Below are 23,116 nucleotides of genomic sequence, written 5' to 3' on the forward strand. Positions count from 1 at the left end.
AAAACAGCAGAAGAGTCTGAGAGGACTGAGTTCAATCTTGAAAGTTCTACTGTGGGAATAATGCTACCATACAGCATTGTATTCTATGGAGAAATCGGTCACGAAAGGAAGACTCAATTGATACATCAGTTGTTACAGTAAAAAATTGCTACAGCCACCCCAACCTTTAGGAACCACCACCCTGATCAGTCAACAGACATCCTCCAGCAAAAATATTACAATTCACTGAAGGCTCAGGTGATAGTCAGCATTTTTTAGCAGTACTTTTAAATTATGGTGTATATACTGGTTTTTTAGACATAATGCTATTGCACACTTACTAGACAACAATATAGGGTAAATGTAAGTTTTATATACACTGGGGGAAAAAAATCTGTGTGGCTCACTTTAATGCAGTGTCTGGAACCAAATCTACAGTATCTCTGAGGTATGCCCATACTCCATTTACTTACAGAATATACAGATAACCATTCTGGAATACCAACTGTGTTTTGCCATAGGAATGGGAAACCACTTCTTTCTTTCTTTATTTTTTACTATTGCTACTGTTTTTAAGCCAACAGCTGTATAAAGCTATAAAAACTCACAACTAGGTCCTTCACTATGAGTATTTACCAGTAAAAATGCTGTCATTTCGTGGCCTTTTTGGTACTTCCAATAAAAAAAAAAAATCTGTGCTCAAATTTACCTTTTAAACCAAACTTTTCCTAATTAAAAGATGTGAGTGGCAGTTCTCTGCTTTTATCTTTGAAATATCTTAAAACAATTTCTTATTAATAACTGTAGTTAAAAGTCGAAGAAAAAGCTAAAACTTGTTTTAAAAATGCTATGACTTTCCTTTAGGTAAAGGAGGTAAATTTACATGCAGAACAAATTAAGCATTTCAAAGTTTGGATTAAAATCCAAGACTGAGGGACTTCCGTGGAAGTCCACTGGCTGCAACTCTGCTTCCAATACAGGGGGCATGGGTTTGATTCCTGGTCAGGGAACTAAGATCCTATATGGCACACAGTGAGGTCAAAAGATAAAATTTGTTTAAAAAAAATTTTAATGCAAAATTGAAGTGACAAACTAATACTTTTTCACTTAGCCCTGCTGTTGTCAATCTTTCCAAAATACCTAGCAGAATAATACTTCTCAAAGAGAGCTTTATTTACTTCTTTATAACATTTTCTTCAGTCACTATGGTTTTATATTAAACATGTAAATGAAATAAACTCACTGAGTGGAATATAAGCAAATTTTCTAATAGTTTTTCCTCAATAATTAAATCACAATAAATATCTACCACTTTCTAGCACACTTGAGCCAGCTATACTTAGAGGAATAGCTAAAAATGAAGTTTTTTCACTAGATACAAAAATTTCTTATTTGTATAAAACACTAAGTTTTATACAAAAGACTGACAGAGCCCTGGAATAAAATTTCAGACATGCATATGGGTTTTTCCCACCACTTAACTATCTTAATGCTTTATATGTTCAAATCCGAGACTGATTCTTTTCATTTGAAAATATGAACACACAAACCAGAAAAAAAAAAAAAAGACACCTACCAAAGACTTCTGTCTATTCATAAACACACATTAGAAGGACAATATAATACTGTGACACTTCAGATGCAAAATATCATTGTAGGAAGCTCTTGGGGTTGCTCCCACCCCCACCCCTCACCAAAAACACCCAGCAAAGTGAAAAAAGGACCAAAATCAACTCTCTCTGAACTCTGTCACCTGACTGAACCCATGTAACAACCAGGGGAGTGCTTGCTAAAGGGAGAGGCTGTTGATCCTGACAGGAGAACCACATGTGCAAACCAGTTAACACTGCTCACTCCTCAGCTTGGTTCCAACAATAGAGACGGTTACAATGCAACCTGCATTCCTAGAGCAGCTGGCTGGTGCCAGGGAAGACAGTGGGGAACTTTGACACACAAAAAAATGGAGGCTGCAGATTTTGGTCAGTTTGGCAAACTCCTCGAGAGACTGACACAGATGTAGGCACCTGCTTTCCTTAAGGCCCTTTTGGACTGCCAGGTGTGCCTACACCAGCATCTATTGGGAGGTTTAGAGAGACAGCAATGGTTTTCTGTTTTTGCTTGAGTCAAGTACTAAAGAAGATCTTCAACAGGTCGCTACCTGACTGCAAAGATAATGGAACAGAAACTTTAGTGACCACACACAGGAATACACATTTGCAAAAATCATTTGGCAAAGTCATAAATGGATGGGAGCAGATCTCAACAGCCAAAAAATACCCACAGCCATAGTGTGGGAGTATCTGGTTTACAGAGTTACCACATTATAGTACAATGTCCAGATCTCAACAAAAATCACACAGCACACAAACAAGAAGAAAGCATGGCCCATTTACAAGGAAAAAAGCATTTCACAGAAACCTTGAGGAAGACCAGAATTTGTACTAGCCAAAGGTATTAAGTAAACTGCCCTAAATATGCTCCCACTTAAAGGAAGCTAAGAACAAAGAACTAAAGGAAACCAAGAAAACAATGTATGGAAAGAGAGTATTAATAAAGAGACAGATATTATAAAGGAACCAATGATAAATTCTGCGCTTCCCAGGTGACACTAGTGGTAAAGAACTTGCCCGCCAATGCAGACTTAAGAGACGTGGGTTTGATCCCTGGGTCAGGAAGACCCCCTGGAGAAGGGCATGGCAACCCACTCCAGTATTCTTGCCTGGAGAACTCCATGGACAGAGAAGCCTGGTGGGCTACAGTCCATGGGGTTGCAAAGAGTCGGACAAGACTGAAGTGTCTTAGCACGGCACAATGTAAATTCTAGAGTTAAGAGTACAATAACTGAAAAATTCACAAGAGACTTAAGTAGACAGAAGAAAAGATCAGTGAACTTGAAAGAAAGTAAAAATTACTAGTCTGAGGAACAGAAAGAAAAAAGAAAGAAGAGAAATTAATAGAGCCTGAGGGACTTATGGAACATCATCAAGTGGAGCCACAAAAACAGTCACAGGAGAGAAGAGAAAGAGAAAAGGGTTAAAAAAAAAAAAGTGAAGAAATAAAGATGGAAAGTTCCCTAGTCTGATGAAAAACACGAACATACACATCCAAGAATCTCAACAAACTCCAAGAAGGATAAACTCAAAGAGATTCACGCTGAGACACATTATATTCAAAGTGTCAAAACCCAAAAACAAAAAAGAAAAAAAATTTTGAAAGCACCTAGAGAGAAGCAACTTGACACAAACAAAGGAACCCTCAATAAGATTAACAACTGACATCTCATCAGAAAATACATGGAGATCAGGTGGCCCTAAGAATAAAGTATTTCAAGTCTGAGAAGGAAAAAATAACAATCTGTCAACCAAGAATTCTAATTTGGCAAACTATTCTTCAAGAATGAAAGATCAATAGACATTTCAGATAAAAGCTGAAGAGTTTCATTATTAGTAGATCTGCCCTATAAGAAATGCTAATGCGAGAGCTGTAGGTGGGAATGAACGGACATTCGATGGCAACTCAAAGCCATAAAAACTAAAAAATACCAGTAGAGGTAAGTATGTGTAGTTATAAAAGACAGTATCATTGTACTGTTGGTTTGTAGCTTCACTTCCCCCCCACTCTTTCCTATATGATTTAAAGGACAATGCACACATACACACTTATAAAAATGATAAACATAACCTGTGTTAATGGGCACACAATGTATAAAGAGGTAATCTGTGACAATAGTTATATAGACAAGGAAGTTAATATACTATTTATACATATAAATATATATTTATACATATCAGAGTGTTTATATATCATTGAGGTTAAGTTGGTATTACTCAAGCTAGGTTATTAGAAGTTAATTCCAATTTCCAAGTAACCATTAAGAAATTAACTTAAAAATATTACAGAGGGCTTCCCTGGTGGCCCAGTAGTTAAGAATCTGCCTTGCAATGCAGGGGACACTGATTCAATCCCTGTTGCAGGAAGATCTCACATGCTGTGGAGGAACTAAACCCATGCACAACTGCTGAAGCCTACACGCTCTACAGCCCATGCTCTGCAACAAGAGAAGCCACCAGAATGAGAAATCTGTGCACTGCAACTAGAGAGTAGCCCAAGCACAGCAGAGAAGACCCTGCACAACCATAATTTGAAAAATTAATTAAAAAAAAAATTACAGGAAAGGAAAAAAGGAAAAGAGTAAAAAATCAACTACAAAAAAAATCAAGGAAGTGTAAAACAGGGCAGTAACAGAGGAATGAAGGAACAAGAGACAAAGATATATAGAAAAAATAGCTAAACAGAAGAAATCCTTCCTTATCAGCGGTGGTTTAGTCTCTAAGTCATATACAACTCTTACAATCCCATGGACTGTAGCCTGCCAGGCTCCTCTGTCCATGGGATTCTCTAGGCAAGAATACTGGAGTGGGTTGCCATTTACTTCTCTAGGGGATCTTCCTGACCCAGGGATCAAACCCAGGTCTCCTGTACTGCAGGCAGATTCTTTACTGACTGAGCTCTGAGGGAAGCCCAATACTGGAGTGGGTAGCCTGTCCCTTCTCCAGCGAATCTTCCTGACCCACAAAATGAATCAGGGTCTCCTGCATTGCAGGCGGATTCATCACCAGCTGAGCTACAAGGGAAGCTACATTAAATGTAAATAGACTAAACTCTTCAATGGAAAGGCAGAGGTTGGCAGAATGGATTTTAAAAATATGGTCCATCTATGTGCTGTTTATAAGAGGCTTATTTTAGATACTAAGATTGAAAGTAAAAGGATAGAGAAAGACATTCCATGAAAACAGTAACCAAAACAGAGCTCAAATGGCTAAATTTTTTGTCAGAAAAATAGAACAAAATAGTGAAATAAAGGTACAAGACACAAAGAGACGCTATGATAAAAGATTAAGACATAACAATCGTTAACATCTTCACGTAACAACAGAGGCTGAAAATAATATATTAAGTAAAAACTAACAAAATTCAAAGGAGAATCAGACAGTTCTACAATAGTAATTGGAGACTTCAATATTCCATTTTCAACACTGGATAGAAGAATCAGACGATGAATAAATAGAGGAGCTGAACAACACTATATACCTAGAGTAACAGACTCAACAGACATATATAGAATGCTCCTAAAAACAGGAGAATACACACTGTTCTCGAATGAGAACAGAACATTCTGTGATAGACAATAGTGAGACCACAAAACAAGCCTTACTACATTTAAAAAGATTGAAATCATACAAAGTATATTTTCTGATCACAATGAAATGAAATTGGAAATCAGTAACAAAGAAAACTAGAAAATTCACAATAGCTGTAAATTAAAGAGCACACTCTTAGCCAACGGATCAAAGAAGTAACAAGAGATATTGTAAAATACAGACAAAAGAAAACAAAAACACAACATATCAAAACTTATAGGATACAGCAAAAAGCAGTGCTTGATATCTGTAAAAATCTACAATAAAAGATCTCAAACCAACAACTGCAGGCCTTATACAACTGGAAGAAAAGCAAGTTAAATAGAGAAAAAGTCAACAAAACAGAAACTTTGTTCTTTGAAAAGATTATCAACAAACCTTTAGCCAGACTGACTAAGAAAAGGACTTAAATTACTAAAATCTGAAATAATGGTGAAGAAGTTACTGATTATACAGAAATAAAAAGGAGAATACCATGAACAACCATGGGCTTCCCAGGTGGTGCTAGTGATAAAGAACACACCTGCCAATGCAGAAGACATAAGAGACGTAGGTTTGATTCCTGGGTCAGGAAAATCCCCTGGAGGAAGGCATGGCAACCCACTCCAGTATTCTTGCCTGGAGAATCCCATGGACAGAAAGGAGCCTGGCAGGCTACAGTCTATAGGGTCGCAAAGAGTCAGACACAAATGAAGCGATTTAGCACATGAACAACTGTACATCAACAAACTGGGTAACTAATCGAGTGAATCAATTCCTAGAAATACATAAATTAGTGGAAAGAACTCAATAAGAAATAAATGCAGGTCAATGTTTATGAATTTAGATTTAAAAATCCTTTATAAACTACTAACAGAATTCAGCATACCAAAAGGATTACACTTAAGAACAAGTGGGGGTTTTCTCTGGTGGTCCAGTGGTTAAGAATCCATCTGCCAATGTAAGGGATGTGAGTTTGATCCCTGATTGGGTAATTAAGATCCCACGTGCTGTGCAGCAATGAAACCTGCATGCTACTGAGCCCAGGCACTTTAACTAGAGAGCTACACTACACGACATTAAAAGAATGAAGGAGAAAAACTACATGAACATCTTAATTCACGCAGAAAAATATTTATCAAAATCCAATACCCTACATGATAAAAACACTCAATAAACTAGGACGAGAAGCAAATGTCCTCAACATAATTCATAACACCATGGAAAACCCATAGCTAACATCATATTCATGATGAAAAGATTGAAAACTTTTCCCTAAGATCAGAAACAAGACAAGGATGCCTGCTTTCACCACTTATACAAAGTATCTGGAAATTCTAGCCACAATTAGGCAAAAAAAAAAAAAGAAATAAAATGCATCATAATTGGAAAGAGAAAAGTAGATGTATACCTATTCACATGACATGACCCTACATGTAAAACACTCCAAAGAATCCAAAGTAAAAACCTGTTTTACTAAATGAATTCAGCCACATTAGAGGACACAAAACTGACACACAAAAATCAGTTTCATTCTATACGCTTGCAATGAAAATAGAAAATGTATATAGAATCAAAACTGATAAAACATTTAGGAATAACCTTAATCAAGGAGGTAGAAGTCTTGCACACTGAAAACTATAAAATGTTGCCCCCCCAAATTTAAGAAGATCTAAACAAGTGCAACAACATCTGTAGTCATGTATTGGGTTGGCCAAAAAGTTCATTCCGTTTTTTTCATAAGATGTTACAGAAAAATTCAAATGAAGTTTTTGGCCAATCCAATAAAACTATACTAATAAACAAAAAAAATACTAATAAGACTTAGTATTCAATTACAAAATTACCCAAAGTGATCTATATAAGCAATCCTCATCAAACAAAATTCCTATGGTGTTTTTTGCAGAAATAGAAAAGCACATCCTAAAATTTATATGGAATTCCAAGGGACCTTGAATAGTCAAAACAATATTGTAATAGAAGGACAAAATTGAAGGACTCACATGTCTTGATTTAAAAATTTATTACAAAGTTTGGTCGCTCAAATGGTAAAGAATCTGTCTGCAGTGCAGGAGACCCAGGTTCAATCCCTGGGTTGGGAAGATCCCCTGGAGAAGAGAATGGCAACCCACTCCAGTATTCTTGCCTAGAGAATTTCAGGACAGAGGAGCCTGGTGGGGGCTACAGTCCATGGGGTTGCAAAGAGTCAGACATGACTGAGCACCTATCACTTCACTTCACAGTAATCAAAACATTATGGCAGTGGCATAAGGACAGACATATAGACCAATGGAATGAACTGAAAGCCCAGTCATAAACCTTCATATCTATGGTCAATTGATATACATGAAAAAAACAATTTGGACCCTAACTTTATGCTATATTACAAGAATTAACTCAGAACGGGACAAAGGCCTAAATCTAAAAGCTAAAACTATAAAAATGTAAGAAGAAAAACATGAAGGAAATATTCATGATGTTGGACTGGCAACGATATATTAAGTATAACACCAACAGCACAGGGAACAAAAAAGACAAATTAGACATTACAATTAAAAACTTGTGCATCTAGAGACAGTATCAAGAGAGTGAAAAGACAACCTGCAGGATGGGAGAAAATATCTGTAAATCATGTATCTGATAAGAGTTTACTATCTGAAAAATATAAAGAGCTTCAACTCAACAACAAAAAACAATTTTAAAGAATAGGAAAAGGATCTGAGCAAATATTGCACCAAAGAAGACAAACAAATGGCCAATAAATGCAGGAAAAGATGTTCAATATTATTACTCATTAGAGAAAAGGAAATCAAAACCACAGTGGGATACCACTGAACACCTACTAGGATAGCTACTATGAAAGCCAGGATGGGAGGGAGGAAGGAAAGGGAAGCAGGCAAGGATGTGAACACACTGAACACTAGTGTACTGCTGCTGCTGGGAATTTAAAATATGCAGCCACTGGGGAAAAACTGTCTGGGGGTTCCTCATAAAGTTAAACAGAATAACCATATGACCAATGATTCCATTTCTAGGGTTATACCCCAAAAAATTGAAAACAGGGACTCAGATACTTTTCCACAAATGTCAATAGCAGCATTAATCATAATAGACAAAAGGTAAAAACACCCAGGTGTTCAACAAGTGAATGGATAAATGACATGTATATATACACATATATACATACACAAAAAATACACACACACACCCACAAACACACACACAATGGAATGAACACTACTGTGTCATAAACATGTGAAGAAGCTCTGACACACGCTAAATCACGAGCGCTGTGCACTTAGTCGCTCCGTCATGTCTGACTCTTGCGCCTCCATAGACTGTAGCCTGCCAGGCTCCTCTGTCCAAGGGATTCTCCAGGCAAGAATACCGAAGTGGGTTGCCATTTCCTCCTCCAGAGGATCTTCCCAACCCAGGGATCGAACCCAGGTCTCCTGTACTACAGTCAAGACTCTACCAACTGAGCTACCGGGGAAGCGATGAACCTTAAAAACACTACGCTAAATGAAATAAGTCAGACACAAAAGGACATACTGTATGATTCGACTTATATGAAATATCTAGAATAGGCAAATTCATATACACAAAAAGCAGAATAGAGGTTACCAGGGATAAAAGGGAAGCGATGATGAGGAGTTATTGTCTAAAGGGTACAGAGGTTTTGTCTGGGGTGATGAAAAAGTTCTGGAGATAGTGGTGATAGTTACACAACTTCTTGAATCTATTAATGTCACTGAATTGTACACTTAAAATGTTTAAAACAGTATAGTTCATGTTATGTATATTTTACTACAATAAAAGATATCAACTGTTGTGTCAGCATGTATTCTTATCAGTTTTTTTAATCAAACCTACATATGGTTAATACCATTTAGTACAATTTTATTAAAAGAACAGGCTAAATAATTTCAGTGTGAACAGTCAACCTATACAAATTATTCTGAACACAAAAGAGTAAATACTAGGACTACTGCTAATGGTTGGGATGTAGAAACTTACAAAAGACTATTGTTGCTCCCACTTTAACAATAAGAACAACCCAGAAAGACTATAAAATCATAGTTTTTTAAACTCAGCTGAGATACAATCAATCAATAAATGAATTAAATTCCTAGAGAGAACTAGCCCTTTGCAGCAATGAAAACAGTAATGGCTGGTGTCACAGTGAAAGGAGGAGTAAACCCGCTACAAAAGGGGGAAACTAGCCCCACTTTTAAGAATCTTTTTAGAAATTCATGGAGGCTGGCAAGACATTAAAACCTAGAGCAGCTTCGGTCACAAAGCAAATCTGTACTTTCTCAAAAGGACTCTTTCTCTAAGTATTGAAGTTGTATTAACAAGGGAGTGGCGATGTGGGACTGCAAAATGCTGGGGATAGTGCAGCAGAGTTAACAGAAAAAAATTCTGTCCACAAGGGGCAAGTCCATGCCTACAACAGAAAGGTGTAAGGGTATTTATTAGGTGAATGCTTTCTCCAGAGGCGAGGAAAGCCAGGAGTGGGGCTAAAGAGAAAAGAAAACGGCTCGGCTGCCCAGAACACCAGCGTCTGAGCTGTGAAACAGAGATCTTAGAGTTTTACTGTTGGCTGCACTTTAAACCATGAAGAGATTTCCTGAGTCTCACAGGTGGCTCAGATCCCAAGCCCTAATGAAGGGAAAATTCTGAGTCTGCACTCAAAACATTTGATACCAGTGATGAACTAATTATAACTGAAGCTGTAACAGAGTTAGGACCTAAACTAGGCTGTTTTCCTATCAAATATTATATTTCAGCTTTCTCCCCACAACTATGTCATGGAGACCCATTTACATAAATGAGTGTATCTATTCAAAAGTCTAGCATCTGGGAAAGACATCAAGGATAAAAATAACACTGTATCTCCACTGCCTCCAAACCCTGCTCCTCTAATAATTTTCACTATCCCAGTAAATGGTAACTAGAGTCAATCACCTGCTCTGGTTGTCTTCCCGTTTTTGATACCCCACAATCAACACATCACCAAAATCTGCAGGCTCCTTCAAAATATATCCACGGTTTGACCACTTCTTACCACCTGAACTGCTAAAATCCCGAGTCAAGTCCCACCATCTCTTTGCTTACAATATTTAGAGCATCCTACTTGGTCTTCTCACTCCCACCCACCACATTCCCCCTCCCTGCCCCACTGCTCCATAGTATATTTTCTATATAGCAGCCAGAGCAAACATATTAAGTCATCGATAACATCATCTCTTTTTCAAAATCTTCCAACGACTGGCACTCTATTCAATAGTTAAACCCAGAGTCCTTAAATGGCTTACTAGGCCCTGTATGACTGGTCTGTCACTCCCTTTTTAACCTCATCTACTACCATGCTACTCCCACCTACTCTACTCTAGCAGCACCTGTCTCTGCTGATTCTTGCCTTTGCTCTTGCTCCTCCTCTGCCTGGAATGCACTTCTCCCAGACACGTTTAAGGTTAACTTCCTTCTGGGTTCTACTCAAATATCACCTCCCTAGTCACCCTGTATAAAACAGTGACAACTCTTCAACCAAGTTACACGATTCCATCCCCCTTGCCTGTTTTAATTTCTTTTATTGCCTTACTGCTTGACATTCTAAATATTGGTTTATTACTGATAACCGCCACTAGAATTTAATCTCCTTGAGAACAAGGACTGAATGTTTTGTCAATCGTTGTATTTAGTACAACCTAGCATTTAGCACAAAATCTGGCATTCAATAGGCACTCACAAATATCTGTTTGAACGAATGAATGAATCAGTGAATAAAAGTAAATAATAGAGATAAGTCATCTTTTATAACCCCAAATCTTTCTATCTAAAGTCAATCTATCATCTGGCACAAGTTTTAGATCACTGTCATTTTGATCTGCTTAAGATTTACCCTTATGTTAAAATGTTTTATTCATTCATTCAGCAAAGAGGCCCTACCATGTCCCAGGCAATATGAGGCAGAAAGATAAATAAGATATGAACTCTGCCCATAAGAAACTTAGCTTGGGAAGGTGTCATATCATTTTCAGAACGATGAAGTTGTAGTACAGCAAGTGAGTAACTCTAGGTTAATACATTAATCATGTTTATAATTGTTAGAAAAGCCAAGCAATTTATTCAACCAAGAGGATATTCAAACTGCACTTTTTGTGAAAATCGTTTCATCAATGTGACATCTTATGTGAAATTTAATTTGACTGGCTAACTTTATTAAGGTTGTAAAGATCAAGACATTTTGTTCATTATACTGGAACCCCTGTAGGTACATGAAATGACTCATGATCCTTGGTGGCTCAGACGGTAGAGAATCTGTCTGCAGTGCAGGAGACCTGGGTCTGATCCTTGGGTGAGAAAGATCTCCTGGAGAAGGAAATGGCCACTCATTCCAGTACTCTTGCCTGGAGGCTCCCATTGACAGGGAAGCCTGACGAGCTACAGTCTGTGGGATCGCAAAGTTGGACAAGACTGCTGCTGCTGCTAAGTCGCTTCAGTCGTGTCCGACTCGGTGCGACCCCATAGACGGCAGCCCACCAGGCTTCCCTGTCCCTGGGATTTTCCAGGCAAGAACACTGGAGTGGGTTGCCATTTCCTTCTCCAGTGCAGGAAAGTGAAAAGTGAAAGTGAAGTCGCTCAGTCGTGTTCGACTCTTCGCGACCCCATGGACTGCAGCCTACCAGGCTGCTCCGTCCATGGGATTTTCCAGGCAAGAGTACTGGAGCGGGTTGCCATTGCCAAGACTGAGCATGCACAATTCAATACAAACTTAGATGAAATATAAACCAGTTACCAAGAAGTCTCTAGTGGGCTTCTTGATGTTGAATATAGTCTCTAGTGGGCTTCTTGATGTTGAATATCAATACACTGACTGGTATAAATAATCCCCCAAATCCTTCGTGCCTTTAGATGGTAATAGGTTTCCCTAAAAGTTATTTTGTTGTTGTTGTTCAGTCACTAAGTTGTGTCCGACTCTTTACAACCCCATGACTATAGCGCACCAGGCTCCTCTGTCTCTGGGACTCCCCAGGCAAGAAGAGTAGAGTGGGTTGCCATTTCTTCCTCCAGGAGATCTTCCCGAACCAGGGATCGAACCTGTGTCTCCTGCATTGGCAGCCAGATTCTTCACCACCATACTTCCCTGATGGTTCAGTGGAAGCCAGAGTCAGACATGACTTAGCAACTAAACAACAACAATAAAAGTTATTTTAATTATTGTCTTTAAACATGCATTGTTGATATATATTCTGATGGGAAATAAGTTAAAATTCAAAATGTGATTAAAACCTGATTTAAAAATCACTCAAAATGTAGATACTTCCAGCATGAATAACCATCAATTGATTTGTAGATGATAAATCCTCACAGAAAGGGCATTTGTTTGAAACAACTGTTCAGTTTCAGTGAATTCAGAAAGTCATCTATTAAGAAATGTCATCTGATGCTTTTGACAATAATGGTCTTACTCAGAGCAGAACCAAAAGAGCAATTGTAATCACTTGAGGTAGTGCCTCATTTTGATACACAAATGGTTATATACAAAAAGGAAAAGGCCCATCGAAACAGCAGTCAAGATTTGGAAATAAAACGGTATCTGAAAAATGTATTACCTCATTAATTTTTATTTATTTCTTTGTAAATAAATCAAATTCTCTGAATTATTCATTTCAGCTAGACTTGTTGTACCAAATTCTCTGTGATTTAACCAAAAACTTGCAATTAAATTATAAAACCAGTAGTTCTTAAAAGACACAAAGAGCTGCTCTTAAAACACTTGCTCTGCCAATTATCTCCTACACTAGAAATCAATCATCATCTCTGTAGCTAGTAAAACATTGTTATTCTAAAAAAAATTAAATTTCTCCACTGTAATTCAAAAACAAAGAATGCAATTCAGATTACCATTCTACATCACCTGATCCTGGGTTTGCATATAAGTACTGTATTTCTCAGAATACAACCAAAGGAAGGTTATAGTAGACTTGATTATTCAGAGCTTCAAATTACTTAGTCCTTTGAGATCTACCATTTTTAAACAATAAAGTAAACACTGGGATTTTACAGCTTTGTGTAGTGCCTATCATATTTATTTCATGAAGAGTGATATATTCATTTGAAAATATGTGGGTTATTTTCAAATATCTTCTGATACTGATTCCTAACATAATTTCACACTAATAAAAGATTCTGTATGATTTCAATACCTTTAGGCCATGAAATTTTTGCACCTTCTTTTATGTCCCTGGATATGTTCCAGTGTCTCCTGACTTATAGTCTATGTGACTGTGAAAATAATTTGCATACTATTTTGTGAAAATTATATAAATCTTAATTACGTTGAACTGGCTCATAGAGCTTTTCAGGCCTACTATATTCTTCTACTACTTTTCTGTATATGCATTCTATTAATTTTTCAGTTTTATATTAAAATCCAACCAAGAATCTTAATTTATCTACTTAAAAAATAATTGTAATTATGATGGAACTATATATAACTTTGTTCTATGTTTTCCAAGTCTCCTGTAAATTTGCTGTCATATTTTCAATTAAAAAAAAAATAAAGTGAGCTATTGTTCAAACTACCACATAACTGCACTCACCTCACACACTAGCAAAGTAATGCTCAAAATTCTCCAAACTAGGCTTCACAGTACGTGAACTGAGAACTTCCAGATGTTCAAGCTGGATTTACAAAAGCCAGAGGAACCAGAGATCAAATTGCCAATATCCACTGGATCACAGAAAAAGCAAAGAGAATTCCAGAAAAGCATCTACTTCTGCTTCATTGACTATGTCAAAGCCTTTGACTGCATGGATCACAACCAACTGTGGAAAATTCTTAAAGAGATGGGAATACCAGACCATCTGACCTGCCTCCTGAGAAGCCTGTGTGCAAGTCAAGAAGCAACAGTAAGAACCAGACATGGAACAACATACTGGCTGCAAATTGGGAAAGGAGTACATCAAGGCTATATTTTGTCACCCTGTTTATTTAACTTCTATGCAGAGTACATCATGTGAAATGCTGGGCTGGATGAAGCACAACTGGAATCAACACTGTCAGGAGAAATACCAATAACCTCCGATACACAGATGACACCACCCTTATGGCAGAAAGCAAAGAAGAACTGAAGAGCCTCTTGATGAAAGTGAAAGAGGAGAGTGAAAAAGCTGGCTTAAAACTCAACATTCAAAAAACAAAGATCATGGCACTCGGTCTCATCACTTCTTGGCAAACAGATGAGGAAACAATGGAAACAGTGGCAGACTTTGAAGGAGCTCCAAACTCACTGCAGATGGTGACTGCAGCCATGATATTAAAAGATGCTTGCTCCTTGGAAGAAAAGCCATGACAAACCTAAACAACATATTAAACAGCACAGACGTTACTTTGCCGACAAAGGTCTGTCTAGTCAAAGCCATGGTTTTTCCAGTAGTCATGTGTGGTTGTGAAACTTGGAGTATAAGTAAAGCTAAGCGCTGAAGAATAATTTATGCTTTTGAACTATGGTGTTGGAGAGTCCCTTGGACTGCAAGGAGATCCAACCAGTCCATCCTAAAGGAAATCGGTCCTGAATATTCATTGGAAGGACTGGTGCTGAAGCTGCAGCTCCAATACTTTGGCCACCTGATGCAAAGAACTGACTCATTGGAAAAGACCCTGATGTTCGGAAAGATTGAAGGCAGGAGGAGAAGGGGATGACAAAGGACGAGATGGTTGGATGGCATCACCGACTCAACGGACATGAGTTTGAGCAATCTCCGGGAGATGGTGAAGCACAGGGAAGTTTGTTATGCTATAGTGCGTGGGGTTGCAAAAGAGTCAGACACGACTGAGCAACAGAAATGAACTGAACTGATTGATAATATTAGAACCACAGTTTCAAATTATTCTTGAAGTAGTTTGTTTTTCAACCATTCAGTTCAGTTCAGTCGCTCAGTCGTGTTCGACTCTTTGCGACCCCATGAATCGCAGCACGCCAGGCCTCCCTGTCCATCATCAACTCTCGGAGCTTACCCAAACCCACGTCCATAGAGTCGGTGATGCCATCCAACCATCTCATCCTCTGTCGCCCCCTCCTCCTCCTGCCCCCAATCCTTCCCAGCATCAGGGTCTTTTCCAATGAGTCAGGTCTTCACATGAGGTGGCCAAAGTATTGGAGTTTCAGCTTCAACATCAGTCCTTCCAGCATTAGTATAGAAAAAAACAGTATCCTACCAAATCTCATGAGGTAAAATGCTTTATTTTTAAAATCAGAAAATGATGGTGGAGAAACTAAAGAAGAAAAATTGATCTGAGCACTTCTTAACTACAAGGTCAGAAAAGGTAACTATATTTACATCTTTGGTTCACACACAAACTAGAAACTCAAGTAATTCTTTACCCTTTCCACTCCTTCAACAGCAGTATCCAATATGATCAAGTTAGATCATGCTCCTTTTACATCCCTCACATTTCTCAATCTCACCCTCTTTTCTCTATTTCTACTGCCAGGTCTTAGTTCTAACCACCGTAATTTGTTATCTAAATCACTGCAACAAGCCCCATTATTATTCTCCCTGGTTCTTTCAGAAGAGTTATAAGATAGACAAAGCTCTGGCAGTCTGTCAGGGGTTAAAAAAAAACACCAAAACCGTAAGTGAACAGCATTATTATAACAGCAGAAATTAATTTAATAGGGACCATCTTGTAAAGTTAAACACTGAATACCCTGTGATCCCGCTGTTCTTACCCTTGGTACCTATCCAAGAGAAAAATTCAACAGAAATATGAACAGAAATACTCATCGCAAAAAGTCTATAACAGCATTACACTGGAAATAACACAAATGTCTACAGACAGGAAAATGGACAAATGATGGTCAACTTGCAGAAAGACTATACAGTGGTCAAATGAATGAACTGCAAGCACATGCAGTAAGAATGAATATTAGTGATAGTTAACCAAGCAAGCAAGTCCAAAGACTACATTTAGTATATATTTTTTTAATAAAAACAAAAATCCATACAAAATATAATATATTGTTCAGGTAAACATACATATGATAAAACCTTTATAAAATTTAGAAGACTAAAATACAAAGTTCAGGATGACAGTTACCATTTAGGGAGAGGCAAGGAGAACACACAGGAAGATGCGAGTTACTAGCAAGGTTTGAGAAATTGGATTGACAGATACTATTTTATTGATGTATATAAATATATACACACTAGATAAGCAGATCATGCACAGACCAGAGAGGACAATCATGATCCAATAATTATGATTAGCATTATTCTGTGCAAATTGGTTAAAAACGTTAATACATTTAGAGGGGGAAATTAAGGCATGAAAAGAACAACGGATCAAAAATCTCAAGAGAATAAGTGAAATCTTAGTTATAAAAAGGACAGAGGGCTAGAGTCAATAGGGCTGATCTCTTTTTCCTAGTCCTACCCCTGACAAGCTGTATATTCTTAGACTAATCACTTAACAGGTGAGCTTTCAAAACTGAGTTTCCAAACTGTCAGATGGATTAAAAAACTTCTTCTCCAGAAACAAATGAACTGTATTTAAAGTTATCAGCTATGAAATCTGGTCTTTTTTAGAAGATGTGTCATCTCGTTCTTGTCTTCCCTTCCATTCCTGGCCCGCCAACATTCTATTACTTGTCACCGTACTATTTTGCACACAAATAAGGCACCCAGCTAATCATCCCAGTAGATGCGCTTTATAACTTACACTGATTATTACAAACACTTAGGCTGAACTTCAAAGGACACATATAACCTGGGAGAACAACGGTGAAATAAATGTTGTTGCTACAAAAAAGTATAAGGTTTAACTACGTTATGCTACAGTAAAAAACAAAGCTTGATCGCTTAAAGTAACTAAGACTTTATTCTTTCAAGCTCTATGTCCCTTGAGAGTGGACTGGGGGCTCTGCTCCAACTCTTCAAGGACCTAATCCAAAGTTGAAGCTACCACAGGAAGGGAACAAACAGTATGACAAAGAATACATTTAATACTATCTCTTAAAGCTGCCATCTAGAGTACCACTTTTACTCTTACTTCACAAACTAAATCAAATCACATGGACATGCCTAATTTTTTTTAGCAGGCAGGAATTCCTACCATATTCCCAAGAGGAAAGTCAGAATATGTGTGAACATTTTTCACAATTTCACAATGTCTTAGCATTTGGAGACAAACATCAAATGTAATATTAACATACTATTATGCATTAAAAACTCAAGATCAGAAATAACCAACATAACTGATTTTTAAATGATTTAACAATATAAAAATTCAAACAGCAAATAAAGAAAAGATCAAATGCAAACCAAATCGCCATCAAAATTTCCAAAGATTGGGAAAAATATATATATATATTTCTTAACAAGCAGTAAGACATTTCAAGGAAATACTTACTTTCCCTGCAAAATGTCAGTATTGCTAAGACATTCAAATTGTCCATAGTTAAGCTGCTCAGTTCAGTCGGTGAAGAGTCTGACTGCAGTGCAGAGACCTGGGTTCGATCCCTGGGTCGGGAAGATCCCCTGGACAAGGAAACGGCAACCTACTCCAGTATGCTTGCCTGGAGAATCCCATGGACAGAGGAGCCTGGCAGGCTCCAGTATATGGGGTTGCAAGAGTCGGTCACTACTGAGTGATTTAAGCACACAAGCTGCTCAGCAGATCCTTCACTAAAAAGGAAATACAACAGCAACAGAAAGATTTCCCCAAAATAGTAACTACAGATTTAAATTGTTTGATTTAAACTGAGAGGAAGGTAACTTGCACTAAAGGGTATTACAGGAAGAATGACAAGCAAGATGGAAGCAAGAGTTTAGAACTAGGGTTGATGTAGGCCAAGACAATCGCACCACACACTGGAGAGGGAAGGATATTGTAATCAACTTAACTAGAAGACCTGGAAACTCTCCGGGCTACCCTGTACTAAGCATACACTTACATAATAATGATGAAAGTACACTGAAGAAATAGGGCTCACTCTGAATATAATGAAGGTGGAAGGGGAAGCTTGAAAGTTTAATCAAAGTCAGACATGCTAGGCCTCATAACCTGAAAAGGTATCATGATTTGGACTCTTACCTGGAACAGAGTTGTACAACAGTTGGTGAAGATGTGCTATTAAGAACTAGACATATTCAATCTCATGAACAACTAGATTAAAACAACTGAAGCAGAAAGGTCCAACTAAGCTTGAAGTATGTGTCTTTTGGAGGGGTAGCATATAATCCCTCATGTCATACTAATATTTGGTTTAAACTCAATATCTGAGGAGCTTCAGATGCCAATAATAACCAAAATAAGATCCTTCCCTTCATCAGATAATTTTTATCATGATTTCTGTCCTTTGCAACCATTATCTAAAAGCACATTCATTATTTAAAATACTAACTGAGCATCCAGTATACACAAATCCTGTGTTAGGAACTAAAGACTGGCCTTGAAGTCAGAAATAAAGAAAATCAAACAACAACAATGAAGTGTGACAACGATGTTTCTCAAGCAGCTCTGGGACCACAACTGAGGACATCTGATAGTGGACAGAGGACAAAGAAAGGCCTGGCAGACTGCACAGGCTCAATAACTACTAAATGAAGAGTAGCCTAATTTGATCTCCAGGACTTTAATTTGCAAAGACCTATTATTTTGACCACTGTATTAGTCAGGAATCAATCAAAAAACAGAAACGACAACAGTAATTTTAACAGAGAGAATTCAATTTAAGTTGTTAATCAGGAACTGGAGAAATGAAAAGGCAAAAAGAGGACACAAACTGATAGGATCTGAAGGAGCAGCTATGACCCCCCAGAGCTGAAACAAACAAAGCAAACCTGGAATTATTAAACCTCAAAGGCCTCCAGAAACCCTATGAAACTGGGAACAATCTCTGAAAAGAAAGCATTCTTTGAAGCACACCAAGAACCTGAAGGAGGGTCCTTGAAAAATGCAAATAGGAGCCATTTGCCACTCCTGCCCAAAATTCTCCAAGCCAGGCTTCAGCAATACGTGAACCATGAACTTCCAGATGTTCAAGCTGGTTTCAGAAAAGGCAGAGGAAACAGAGATCAAATTGCCAACATCCGCTGGATCATCGAAAAAGCAAGAGAGTTCCAGAAAAACATCTATTTCTGCTTTATTGACTATGCCAAAGCCTTTGACTGTGTGGATCACAATAAACTGTGGAAAATTCTGAAAGAGATGGGAATACCAGACCATCTGACCTGTCTCTTGAGAAACCTGTATGCAGGTCAGGAAGCAACAGTTAGAACTGGACATGGAACAGACTGGTTCCAAATAGGAAAGCAGTACGTCAAGGCTGTATATTGTCACCCTGCTTATTTAACCTAGATGCAGAGTACATCATGAGAAACGCTGGGCTGGAAGAAGCACAAGCTGGAATCAAGACTGCCAGGAGAAACAGCAATAACCTCAGATATGCAGATGACACCACCCTTATGGCAGTAAGTGAAGAAGAACTGAAGAGCCTCTTGATGAAAGTGAAAGAGGAGAGTGAAAAAGTTGGCTTAAAGCTCAACATTCAGAAAACTAAGACCACGGCATCTGGTCCCACCCCTTCATGGGAAACAGATGGGGAAACAATGGAAACAGTGTCAGACTTTATTTTTTGGGGCTCCAAAATCACTGCTGATGGTGACTGCAGCAATGAAATTAAAAAACACTTACTCCTTGGAAGGAAGGTTATGACCAACCTAGAGAGCATATTTAAAAGCAGAGACATTACCTTGCCAACAAAGGTCCGTCTAGTCAAGGCTATGGTTTTTCCAGTGGTCATGTACGGATGTGAGAGTTGGACAGTGAAGAAAGCTGAGCACCGAAGAATTGATGCTTTTGAACTGGTGTTGGAGAACACTCTTGAGGGTCCCTTGGACTGCAAGGAGATCCAACCAATCCATCCTAAAGGAGATCAGTCCTGGGTGTTCACTGGAGGGACTGATGTTGAAGCTGAAACTCCAATACTTTGGCCACCTCATGCGAAGAGTTGACTCATTGGAAAAGACCCTGATGCTGGGAAGGATTGGGGGCAGGAGGAGAAGGGGACAACAGAGGATGAGATGGTTGGATGGCATTACTGACTCGATGGACATGGGTTTGGGTAAGCTCTGGGAGTTGGTGATGGACAGGGAGGCCTGGCGTGCTGCGATTCATGGGGTCGCAGAGTCGGACACGACTGAGCGACTGAACGGAACTGAACTGAACTCCTGTCCTAGTGTAGTCCTATCTCTGTGGAGATACAGACAGGAAGAAAATGTAAACAAGGAGAAGCAAATCCTCTGACCCTCCTCTTTGCTTTACTGTCTCCCACTGGTATCTCCTACTGGCAGAATGTGACAGAGAACCAGCAGGTCAAAGAGGAATACACACAACAAAATAAAGTTTAGAAGGCTGAGCCTAAAGCTGACAGAAAATATAGCTCAATGGCAGCACCACCTATAATTTTACTTCTCCATTCTAAATATTTAAGAATATAAAATATTTAATATTCTGGAAATATTTAGAATTACAAAACTCTACCTGAATAAAGCTACTTGAGCCTTCTCATGACTTGTGAGGAAATTAAATAATCGAGACCAAAGTGAAGGGATCTATTTTAAAATCCAAATTTTAAACCAACCACCATTTCTGTACTCTATGAATTAGGCAACATATAGACCTTAAAAAACAAAATCAGAATCTCAAGAGTTCAGCAAAACTCTGAAGGCTCAAATTTAATGTCTACACACAAATTTTAGTTCCAGACATGGCAAGGAGAGATAAGAAAGCTTTCTTAAGTGACCAATGCAAAGAAATAGAGGAAAACAATAGAATGGGAAAGATTAGAGATCTCTTCAAGAAAATTAGAGATACCAAGGGAACATTTCATGCAAAGATGGGCACAATAAAGGACAGAAACGGTATGGACCTAACAGAAGTAGAAGAGATTAAGAAGAGGCGGCAAGAATACACAGAAGAACTATACAAAAAAGATCTTAATGACTTAGATAACCACAGTTGTGTGATCACTCACCTAGAGCCAGACATTCTGGAATACAAAGTCAAATGGGCCTTAGGAAACATCACTACAAACAAAGTTAGCAGAGGCCCAGTTGAGCTATTTCAAATCCTAAAAGATGATGCTGTGAAAGTGCTGCACTCAACATGCCAGCAAATTTGGAAAACTCAGCAGTGGCCATGGGACTGGAAAAGGTCAGTTTTCATTCCAATCTCAAAGAAAGGCAATGCCAAAGAATGTTCAACCTACCGAACAATTGCACTCATTTAACAGGCTAGCAAGATTATCCTCAAAATCCTTCAAGCTAGACTTCAGCAGTATGCGAACTGAGAACTTCCAGATATACAAGCCGGATTTAGAAAATGCAGAGGAACCAGAGATCAAATTGCCAACATCCGCTGGATCATCAAAAAAGCAGAATTCCAGAAAAACATATACTTCTGCTTCATTGACTACACCAAAGCCTTTGACTGTATGGATCACAACAAACTGTGGAAAATTCTTGAAGACATGGGAATACCAGACCACCTTATCTGCCTCCTGAGAAATCTGTATGCAGGTCAAGAATCAACAGTTAGAACCAGACATGGAACAACAGACTGGTTCCAAATTGGGAAAGGAGTACATCAAGGCTGTATATTGTCATCCTGCTTATTTAACTTATATGCAGAGTACATCATGCGAAATGCCAGGCTGGATGAAGCACAAGTTGGAATCAAGATTGCCAGGAGAAATGTCAACAATCTCAGATACACAGATGATACCACCCTAATGGCAGAAAGTGACGAGGAACTAAAGAGCCTCTTGATGAAAGTGAAAGAGGAAAGTGAAAAAGCTGGCTTAAAACTCAACATTCAGAAAACGAAGATCATGGCATTTGGTCCCATCACTTCATGGCAAATAGAAGGGGAAAAAGTGGAAAGACCGATTTTCTTTCTTGGGGATACAAAATCACTAAAGATGGTGACTGCAACCATGAAATTGCTCCTTGGAAGAAAAGCTGTGACAAACCTAGACAGCATATTAAAAAGCAGAGACGTTATTTTGCTGACAATGGTCTGTGTAGTCAAAGCTACATTTTTCCCAGTAGTCATATATGGATATGCGAGTTGGACTATAAAGAAAGCTGAGCACTAAAGAACTGATGCTTTCCAATTGTGGTGCTGGAGAAGACTCTTCAGAGGCCCTGGGACAGCAAGGAGATCAAACCAGTCAATCCTAAAGGAAGTCGACCCTGACTATTCACTGGAAGGACTGATGCTGAAGCTAGAATACTTTGGCCACCTTATGTGAAGAGCTGATTCATTAGAAAAGACCCTGATGCTGGGAAAGATTGAGGGCAAGAGGAGAAGGGGTTGACAGAGGATGAGATAGTTGGATGGCATCACTGACTCAATGCACATGAATTTGAACAAACCTCAGAAGATAATGAAGGACAGAGAAGCCTGGCGTGTTGCAGTTCACAGGTTCACAAAGAGTGGGACACGACTTAGTGACTGAACAACAACAACAAATTTTGAACTCTCACCTATTCAAAAATCAAAGGAAATGATTAATGTGCATTAATGAAAGGTCTGAATTGCTAAATTTTAGATAAATGCTACTTCATTACTTTCAGATGTTAGTAGCTTTTTCTTTTAAACCAAATCTTGATCTGAATGACTAATATTTTTATTGCTTGAAATGCTCTGCATCTCTGGAATAACTGACTTAAGGATACATCATTTCAAACACACACCATTTCACCAAATCTAAGATACCATAAACTATGTTGTTGTTTATGTAGAACACATCATTATTGTATAAACCACTAAGGAAAAAATGCTATAAATTAAACTATGACTTCATGAATTCTTTCATGGACTTTTATGACTTATTATAAGAATCATACTCAGAATATGCTTTGACTTAATAACTTTTTCA

General features: G+C 38.2%; 1 protein-coding gene across 12 annotated transcripts in view; it reads right to left on the reverse strand.

Annotated features, from left to right (window-relative positions):
• CDK17 (cyclin dependent kinase 17) overlaps positions 1 to 23,116 on the reverse strand; it is a 128,254-nt gene that overhangs the window by 71,657 nt on the left and 33,481 nt on the right. The gene's annotated exons all lie outside the window — the stretch shown is intronic.

The sequence above is a fragment of the Giraffa tippelskirchi genome, chromosome 4 (genome assembly GCF_054371585.1).
Source record: "Giraffa tippelskirchi isolate mGirTip1 chromosome 4, T2T-mGirTip1v1.2.pri, whole genome shotgun sequence".
NCBI lineage: Eukaryota > Metazoa > Chordata > Mammalia > Artiodactyla > Giraffidae > Giraffa > Giraffa tippelskirchi.